General features: G+C 40.0%; 1 protein-coding gene across 4 annotated transcripts in view; it reads left to right on the forward strand.

Moving 5' to 3' along the window:
• LOC126811227 (centrosomal protein 43) overlaps positions 1–11111 on the forward strand; it is a 361417-nt gene that overhangs the window by 194104 nt on the left and 156202 nt on the right. The gene's annotated exons all lie outside the window — the stretch shown is intronic.

An 11111-nucleotide genomic window follows, 5' to 3' on the forward strand; every position in this document is an offset into this window, starting at 1 on the left:
CACAAATTATTTGTCAATTTAAATCAACATTGATGCTGTGATCTTACCGGGAAAAGATGGGCTTCTGATATCCAATATTTAAGACAAAATAAACATTTTACCATTGGTACACGAATCGTGTACCATAATGCGTTTCAGCCCCAGTTCTAGCAAGAGAATCGAGGAACGAGGCTAGACATATTGCACCAAACCAAACGGCGTATGTAGACTGAAATAACCAGGCGCTAGAAATTTGCATTCGATTGAGACTGCTGGCTTATTTCGCGGAACATAACTGATTTGAAATTAGATTAAAAACGGAAACCATTGAATGTATATCAGTTTATTACAGTATTATATACTATTCAAAAAAAGTAGGGGATATTTGATTTTGGGGGCATAATACTAAAATATGCAAATGACTACGAAAAAAGTCACTATAGAACCTAACAGAAGAAACATTTCCAGTTACATGTGACGCCCAAACGCACCAATAGCTACCGCATGGAATGCAGGTGATGCTTGGGATCATCATGGGGGTCCAACCCAAGATTTGCACGACTCTGACTTTGAATGTTACAGTCATTGTGGCATTGAATTCCAGGGTGGAAACATCAGTTTAATTGTTTTAGTGACCAGAAAACAAATTTTGATATGCGTCGGCTTACCCAAAATGAAAGGTTACGTGCCCTTGGCATGCTACAGATCGGCACAACACAGGCGGTTGTGGCGCGGACGATGAATGTTTCTCAGTCTGTCATAAGCAGGCTATGGTCCAGATACCGTGATACACAATCTGTACAGGACAGACCACGCTCAGGTCGACCAAGGGCGACAACTCAAGCCCAGGATCGATTTATCCGTACCTTGGCCTTGAGAAATCGTGTCATCACAGCAAATCAGATCAGCGCTCGTCTTCAAACAGACACTGGTGTGAGAGTGAGTGGCCAGACAATTCGGAATCGACTGCATAGGGGTCACCTTCGCGCCCGACGTCCTCGCGTGATCCCTTGTTTGAGAGATCATCACATTCAGGCAAGACGTCGTTGGTGTAGGGATCGTCAACACTGGGATAATCGACGCTGGAGCAATGTGATGTTTTCAGATGAGTCAAGGTTCACTGTTGATTTTTTGGACAGACGTAGGAGGGTGTGGCGTCGTCGAAACGAGCGCTTCCAAGACGTTAACGTCATCAGACATGATCGATTTGGGGGTGGTTCTGTTATGGTGTGGGGAGGCATCACTGTTGCTGGAAGAACGGCTTTACATGTTGTTGCAGGGCGTGTTACAGGCCAGTACTACCGGGACAACATCTTGGCAGTCCATGTTGTGCCGTTCGCACAACGTCATGGCCGCCGTTTCATCTTCCAGGATGACAACGCAAGATGTCACAGGGCCAGGATCGTTACAGGTTACCTCCAACAACAGAACATCACCACATTACCTTGGCCAGCACTGAGTCCCGACCTCTCCCCCATCGAGCATGTCTGGGACATGCTTGGACAGAGGTTACGTCAACGTCAACAACGTCCTGCCAATGTCCAAGAACTTGCTGCTGCGTTGCAACAGGAATGGGACAATCTGGACCAAAATGACCTTAGACGTCTCATTAGGAGTATGCCACGTCGGATCAATGCTTGTTTGGCAAACAGAGGAGGATTTACCCGTTACTGACTTGGTTGTGATGCTGTGGTAACTTTGCTGTTTGACCCGGGTATCATTTTACCCTTATAATGGTCAGTCTGTGCCTTACTTAGTCTAACGATCATTTGGAATAAATCGATGAATGTGAACTTCATTTCATTTTGTCATTTGTTTCTTCGTCAGTTTCATTAGGTGACTTTAATAACACTTAAAAATCAAATATCCCCTACTTTTTTTGAATAGTATATGAGTTGCGACCCACTTGTGTCAATTTCTAGGTCCCAAATGTTAGCGATTTAGCTCCTTTAACATGCAAACCCCCATGAATGAATCCTGTTGGGCTAAATTAGAGCCCCCATTTAAGCCAAAAGCATCCGCAGCTGGACCCCCGCGTGGGATGTCTAGCCCAACAAAGGACACTGACTATACTATTCACTGAGTTACCGGCCCTTGCCGTAAGAGACAAGTGTCCCATCTGTTACTTTGTCTGAAACACTTGAGTAGTCAAGTCAAGTTCGTGCACAAGTTCACGATCTGTTGAAATGTCGCAAACAGCGTGGAACAGGAAAGTAAACCATTTGCAAATAAATTTCTGAAGGCGTTAAGAGGAAATGGTTCACCCCGAAGATATTGCTTAATATAGTACCTGATGTAAATACCGAAACTTTAAATGTAATACATGTAGATCGAAAAAGGTTTGCGACTGACATAAACTTTGATAATGAACGGGCCAGAGAAAATCTTGGATGCTAGAATGGAGGATTATCTGGCATTATTTCTCGGCTATTAAAGTGTTCGACATGGAAGTATCTGAATCTGAATCTAGAAGGTATAGTAATAGCATAATAATATTATATGTCTATCAGTATTTGAAGAAAAACGTTGATATGGGTCACGCACGTGCATGTGTCACGCGTCACTTGTGTTTAGCTGTGGTCGATTGATTAGGATGTATTAAATGTCTGTTTGTCTTTATTAATAATTTTGGGTGAGCCTGTTCGGCTTTGTTGTACCGCAATATAATTATAACATAGAGCATCCACCAAAGGTTGTCTTATTTATTTATGCTGTGTAGACAAAGTAATGAATGTTTTCTTCAATAATTTGGGCGAGTCGTGCTCAACCTTGTTGTTTCGCGATCTAACATGGAGCACAAAATAAGGTTGTCTTAATTTATTTCAACTGTGTCGGCAAGAAGTAAAGCAAATGGTTTTTTTAATAATTTAGGGTGAAACTGTTCAGCCTTGTTGTTCCGCAGTCTAACATGGGACATACAATAAGTTTGTTTTAATTTATTTCTACTGTGTCGGCAAGAAGTAAACTGAATGTTTTTCTTTAATAATTTTAGGAGAGACTGTTCAGCCTTGTTCCTCAATCTAACATGGAACATACGCTACGGTTAACCTTTTTTTTTTAGTATATAAAAGGGCTTTACCTGTGTGCAGGCAAGTAGTAAACTAATGTTTTCTTTAATAATTTTGGGTGAACCTGTTCAGCCTTGTTGTTCAGTAATCTAGCATGGGACAGAGACTAATTTTGTTATAATTTAATTTAGAGTGAAACTGTTCAGCCTTGTTGTTCCGCAATCTAACATGGGACATACACTAAGGTTGTTTTAATTTATTTATTCTGTGTCGGCAAGTAGTAAAGTGAATGTTTTTCTTTAATAACTTTGAGTGAGACTGTTCAGCCTTATTATTCCACAACCTAACATGGAACATACACTAAGAGGGCTTATCTCTGCGCAAGCGAAGTTAAGGGGGCTTACCTGTGTGGAAGCAAATTAAGGGGGCTTACCTGTGTGAAAGTTGTGGAAACAAAGTTTAGATGGCTTGAGTGGAAGCAATTTAAGGGGAGCATAGTTTAGATGGCTGACCTGTGTGGAAGCAAATTAAATGGGGCTTACCTGTGTGGAAGCGAATTAAGAGGCTTACCTGTGTGGAAGCATAGTTTAGATGGCTTCCCTGTCACGTTGAAGCAAAGTAAGTGAGCTTACCTGTGTGGAAGCATAGTTTAGTTGGCTTACCTGTGTGGAAGCAAAATGAGGCTTACCTGTGTGGAAGCAAAATGAGGCTTACCTGTGTGGAAGCAGATTAAGAGGCTTACCTGTGTGGAAGCATAGATTAGTTGGCTTACTTGTGTGGAAGGGGGTTTACCTGTGTAGAAGCAGATTAAGGGGCTTACCTGTGTGGAAGCATAGTTTTTAAGGGTGCTTACCTGTGTGCAATCAAAGAAAGGTTGCAAAGCAATTTGGGATTTGGGTAGTCATCTATAATAGCCATTATGACCTTTTTAATCTGTGGCATTAAAATTTAGCTAGAATCATAGTGGTTAAATTATCTGGACTGAAACCACGAAGATATACAAAAATGGGAACAGAATGTATAAAAGTTCAAAGCCTTATGTACAGAATAATTGACCAAGATTACCAAAAATGGGTTAAACGGGAAAAATATGTGGTGGGATGAAGTGTGTTATGGGGCGAAGTGTGTTGTGGGGCGAAGTGAGTTGTGAGTTGAGATAGTATTGGATGTTAATAAAGTTCATATTGTTGTCATTGTCTTAGTTTTGATATTCGTAAAATGATTCCAGAGCAGAAGCACTGTGCCTGCAATACTTAAATCTATAGGCACGACGGTAATTCAGTGGAAAGTATACTATTCACTGAGTTACCGGCCCTTGCCGTAAGAGACAAGTGTCCCATCTGTTACTTTGTCTGAAACACTGGGGGACAGTATATGTGAAGGGCACGAGCAGTCATATGAGGTCGTCCGCATGCCTCCTAAGTAGAATACAGTGGGCAAAAGCCGTGCTTAAGAATTATCATAACCCCTTCTTCCAGGCAGCCTACATGGTAGTTAGTAAGATAATGCCAAATAGGGATCGGGCTCTGTCATTTGTCAGTAGTGTAAGGTATTAAAAAAAAAAAAAAAAAAAATAGGGAGGTGCGTTTTGCCTATAGGACTCTTCACAGTAGAAGCACTGTGCCTGCAATACTTAAATCTATAGGCAAGACGGTAATTCAGTGGAAAGTATACTATGTATTTACACTAATTAGTAATAAACTGAGAAAGATAAGGGGTAGCCAAGTAATGTGATATAGTATATTATGACCTAACTATTATGGACACCTACTATTGACAGAAATGCTACGTCTAGTGTAAATAAGGCTAATACTTCAATACAATGAGATCTCAAACTTTGCATGCAAAATGGTATACAAGATAGAGCAAGACAAAACACCCTGGGCTAAATAACAAGGAAAAATTGTAACAGCCTACACAGACTGCAGACTTAGCCCCATTAATACATGTCATTGTGATACATAAATAATGGCACTTTAACAATTTAATACAATGGGATCCAACAACTATGCATGAAAAGTGGTATACAAGATAGAACACAATATGTGACCGGCCGCAGCTAAATGAGTCAGAATGCGTGCAAATCAAAAATGAGATAAAGACAAAATAAGTGAAAATATTGATTTTGATCGAAATTGAGATTTTCACAAAAATGAGTCTATAAATATACTATCTATCGACACAAAAGATCAAAATAGCAATAAAACATTTTAAAACACCTGTATTTGAACGTTTTGTAACAGTACCATATTCTTAAATCTGTCCTATTTCTTAAAATTCTCAACGAAATTAGTTATTTTTTTTCTCTCGCAGCAGGACGACCGGTCATTCCTCTTGCATAATAATTGGCATCGTTGTAAAGCGGAGCATCTCTAGTTTACAAATATGATCAAAATATTGTCAATGAATTGATTTTGAATGGATACTATCATGTTTTAAAACCCCCCAAAAATATAAATAAACTTCGCCTGTTGCCATGCTGTCTACACAACTTGTTTGCTGATTGGCATTAAACCGCGTGTAAGACATTATCGATAAATATTTGGTTTTGGCGATAATGTCTTTGGGTAACTTGATGCGATATATAGATTGCCATTGAGTGTTAATCGAAACCACGCGGCTGATGATGTAAATTAATCGACAAGCGGGTGTGTGTCATTGAGTAATACTATTACTAATGAACTGTCACAGGTCAATGATAAAGTAGTCGACAACTCATTATTTCCTCTGAATAATTAATCAAGTGGTGATTATTTGATATCTCATATCATCTTTAAAAAAATAATCTATAGGCCTTAAATAGAAATATACAAAATGGCCAATAATTTTCTTTTCGAAGAGAATTTTATTGATAGCTGAATTCTGTTTACTGTCGTTTCTTCATACGGCATGCAAAGTAAGGAATGCATCTGGGATATTATTGTTTAAAATTCTCTTATCACCATGGGTCGAAAAAATGAGAACGACCAACGAGCCGAAATGCGACGATTCTCGAGTCTACCATTGTGTATCCACTGAATAATGTTGATATTTACACCAAAGCCAAATGCACGAAAGTGAACGTAAACATTTCTTGACTATGAAATTGACATTTCTATAGGGACTCATATTTTGATAACGTCATGGTACCTGAAAATAATAATAGACCTATCGTACACGCAAAATCTTATTTTAATTCACGTGTTAAATGAACATGCGTACAGCTGTGGCGGCTTCTTTGATGATTATCCAATCAACAATCTTAATCTCCTGACCACTAGCTGGCACTAAGGTGCTAATTAATTGATGAGATTAACAGTTAATCTCTCCAAAGTTATAATATACACAACAGACTACTAATGTATAGATTGTTCTTCAGTATAACACTATCATGTGAATATTATGCCGTATGTGTTGTGGATGTTTCGTTACGAAAGGAGTATATTTATTACGATTTTCGTCGTCGGCACCCTTGAAATTCTAAATAAAAAACATATTAAACGACAAAATAGCAAATAAATTGCGGAAATAGTCGGATCAAATTTTTACTACGATTTTCGTCTTCAGCACCACTGAAAACCCATGGAAAGATATATTCAACGACAAAACAGCAGATAAATGGCCTGGTTGCTATGGGATTTTGTTTTGGAACATACCAAATCTTTGACTTGCTTTTTCTCAAAACTTACTTTTGTGAGTTGGGTAGCTTCTAATGGACACATCTCAGTCAATTTTTGCCCAATTCGAACAAACTATACATCAAATTGAAGGTAATGAGTTGGAGAATGTGAAAATAACAATAACTCAATTTTCAAAATTTCCTCATTGTGACTCAGTATGCTATGGGGGGTCACATATAATCCATAACACTAATATAATGATTTAAGGATGAGTACGAACTCAGTTATGCATGCAAAATGATATACAAGGTAGAAAACAAGACACAACACACTAGGCTAAAAAACAAGAAATAATTGAAACGGCCTACAAACTTAGCCCTACTAATACATGTCATTGTGATACATATATAATGACTCACAATCTAATACAATGGGATCCAACAACTATGCATGAAAAGTGGTATACAAGATAGAACACAATATAATCCATAACACTAATATAATGATCTAAGGATGAGCATGATAACAAAAAAAACGGGGACACTGTAGCAGCCTACACTGACAACAATTGACTCCTGTTAAAGGAAGGATTTCCGTTATGATCTAAAATTGGAGGACGGACAGGCGAATATAAGAACGTACTGCGTTACTGTGCCACCGCCCAAACAGTCTGATTTGAGCTTCTGATTGTCCGTTTAAAAATGCTGTAGTTGCAGCGCCAATGCGGAAGGAATGTAATTTAACACGAGTGGTGTCTAAACCAATGAATGCTACTAAGCGGGTTGGGGAAGTGTTGACAAACTGATAAGATACCGAGGTTCCATTATGCCATTGGAACAGCAGGCCAGAAGAATGAGGGAACGAACGAACATACCTAAGCAATAAACAGGGGGCACACGATTGAACCAATGATCTACAGGAACATTTAAAATGCAATAACACTGGTTCTATTGATGGCTGATGTTTGAAATGATGCAGTGAGAGTTCCAAAGCAATTAATTTATTTTGGTTGAAACTGAACTGAATGTGAGATATACTATTCAAAAAAAGTAGGGGATATTTGATTTTTAAGTGTTATTAAAGTCACCTAATGAAACTGACGAAGAAACAAATGACAAAATGAAATGAAGTTCACATTCATCGATTTATTCCAAATGATCGTTAGACTAAGTAAGGCACAGACTGACCATTATAAGGGTAAAATGATACCCGGGGTCAAACAGCAAAGTTACCACAGCATCACAACCAAGTCAGTAACGGGTAAATCCTCCTCTGTTTGCCAAACAAGCATTGATCCGACGTGGCATACTCCTAATGAGACGTCTAAGGTCATTTTGGTCCAGATTGTCCCATTCCTGTTGCAACGCAGCAGCAAGTTCTTGGACATTGGCAGGACGTTGTTGACGTTGACGTAACCTCTGTCCAAGCATGTCCCAGACATGCTCGATGGGGGAGAGGTCGGGACTCAGTGCTGGCCAAGGTAATGTGGTGATGTTCTGTTGTTGGAGGTAACCTGTAACGATCCTGGCCCTGTGACATCTTGCGTTGTCATCCTGGAAGATGAAACGGCGGCCATGACGTCGTGCGAACGGCACAACATGGACTGCCAAGATGTTGTCCCAGTAGTACTGGCCTGTAACACGCCCTGCAACAACATGTAAAGCCGTTCTTCCCGACACAGTGATGCCTCCCCACACCATAACAGAACCACCCCCAAATCGATCATGTCTGATGACGTTAACGTCTTGGAAGCGCTCGTTTCGACGACGCCACACCCTCCTACGTCTGTCCAAAAAATCAACAGTGAACCTTGACTCATCTGAAAACATCACATTGCTCCAGCGTCGATTATCCCAGTGTTGACGATCCCTACACCAACGACGTCTTGCCTGAATGTGATGATCTCTCAAACAAGGGATCACGCGAGGACGTCGGGCGCGAAGGTGACCCCTATGCAGTCGATTCCGAATTGTCTGGCCACTCACTCTCACACCAGTGTATGTTTGAAGACGAGCGCTGATCTGATTTGCTGTGATGACACGATTTCTCAAGGCCAAGGTACGGATAAATCGATCCTGGGCTTGAGTTGTCGCCCTTGGTCGACCTGAGCGTGGTCTGTCCTGTACAGATTGTGTATCACGGTATCTGGACCATAGCCTGCTTATGACAGACTGAGAAACATTCATCGTCCGCGCCACAACCGTCTGTGTTGTGCCGATCTGTAGCATGCCAAGGGCATGTAACCTTTCATTTTGGGTAAGCCGACGCATATCAAAATTTGTTTTCTGGTCACTAAAGCAATTAAACTGATGTTTCCACCCTGGAATTCAATGCCACAATGACTGTAACATTCAAAGTCAGAGTCGTGCAAATCTTGGGTTGGACCCCCATGATGATCCCAAGCATCACCTGCATTCCATGCGGTAGCTATTGGTGCGTTTGGGCGTCACATGTAACTGGAAATGTTTCTTCTGTTAGGTTCTATAGTGACTTTTTTCATAGTCATTTGCATATTTTAGTATTATGCCCCCAAAATCAAATATCCCCTACTTTTTTTGAATAGTATATTTGTACCACATGAGATAAATTCGTCTGCGTCTTAACAACTAATTCGGCGATGGGGAAAAATCCCTGCAAAAGTTAGCGAAAACAAAGCCTGTAACAAAATTTGTTGTGATCAACAACTAAATACAATTAGTATGGCATTGATAAGTTTTAACAAACAAAAGGAAGCCGAGACACAGGAATTGAAGTTGTAAACCGTTTAGCTCCCTTCAAAAGGCTATGGACCAAAAAATTATTGCAGGGGTCAGGAAAACCCACGGATTTATGCACAAAGGCAATAACCGAGACGTGCAACGAAATGGTGCTTATCGCCAAACCATTCTCAAATAAGGACGCCAAAAAATTGACGATGACAACGGGCGCAACTGGCAAGTTGGGATTGATATTTGTCACTGAACAGAAATTAATAAACTTATTCCAAGCTCGAGCGTAAGATGAGCGAGAACTCGGAGCCAATGTGTGAGCTAGCAAACAGCGAGCCGAGGAAGACAATGTGTTAACTTGGTGTGGCAAACGACTTGAGGCTTCGGATCCAACCATGGAGCCCAATTCCTGGCTGTCTGAAATTGAAAACGAGACAGACGATCAGACAGTAAATTTGTTTTTCCTTCAATATGCTTGGCCCTAATGAAAATGTTAAATGTTATAGTGGCAGTAACTAGGCGTCTAATTAATTTCATGATGTGTGCACATTTCGACGACGCTTTGTTTATAACAAAGGTAACACATTGATTATCTGAAAGTATTAATAGTTTATGATTTTGTAAAAGAGGGCCAAAACGATAGGGAATAATTCCATCACATTAATGGACAGATGTTTCATAGCATCAGGCCAAGAATAAGCGAACCATTTGGAACCGAAGACTGCGGCAAACCCGGTTGAAGTAGCTGCATCCGTGAACAGTTTCAACGTAACTGAGGCAAGCCAGCAATCATTCAAGAACAAGCAACGGCCATTAAAATTTATCCAAAAAAGTGGACCAAACTAAAAGCTCAAGGCACGCTGCATTTGTGATCTGAATTTTATAATGTGGTTTTGCAACATTTATGGTTAAATCGTATAACCGTCGCAGAAAGGCGTGACCAGGTACTACCACTAAGGTAGCAAAATTAAGCAGACCTAACACAGATTGCAACTGTCGGGCGTGACTTTACGACATGACTTTAATGCCGTAACCGCCGCACAAATCTTGACTAACTTGTGATTTGGTAATCGAATTAACATTAACTCCGAATCTACCTCGATACCATAAATGGTCAAAGTGGTCGCAGGTAAAACAGTTTTTGAGGCCTTAATGGGGATAATTAAATGTTTTGCTGACGAAAGAAACGTATTGGGAGAATCCAAGCAATTAGAAGAATTTGTCGGACCCACAAAGAAAAAGTCGTCAATCATGTGACTCATGACCGCACCATATTAAGTTTCCATAATCCACTGGAGAAAAGTACTAAAACGTTCAAATGTTTGGCAGTTTATACTTAAGCCCATAGGTAAACACATATCAGCAAAATACAATTTAATTGGTGATTAAGCAAAACTGTAAAGCCAAGGAGCTCATAATGGCTATCCGATTTGGCCATTAAGGCTCCCGGCCCATTCGTTTAACTATGGCAAACACATCGTCTATGCTTTCATAAGATACCATGGTATGTTCCTCTGAAATACTAGAATTAATCGAATTATGTAAGGGAAAAGATAAATCATGGATTAATCAAAACGCGCCCTTTTCTTGTTTGGGAATAACACCTATTGGGAAACAAATTAAATTTGGGAAAGGAGGGACAAGAAATGGACCCATAACTCGATAAGGCAGCAACTCATGATTTATTTTCTGAAATAATATATCGTAATTCTGAGAACAAGAAGAATGATTTCTTGCTACAGAAAGATTTCGTGTGCCTGTATGTGGAATACGAAATCCATTGGTGAAACCATCTACCAAAAAGGCACGCTCCCCTG

Source organism: Patella vulgata, chromosome 2 (assembly GCF_932274485.2).
Source record: "Patella vulgata chromosome 2, xgPatVulg1.2, whole genome shotgun sequence".
Classification (NCBI taxonomy): Eukaryota; Metazoa; Mollusca; class Gastropoda; family Patellidae; genus Patella; species Patella vulgata.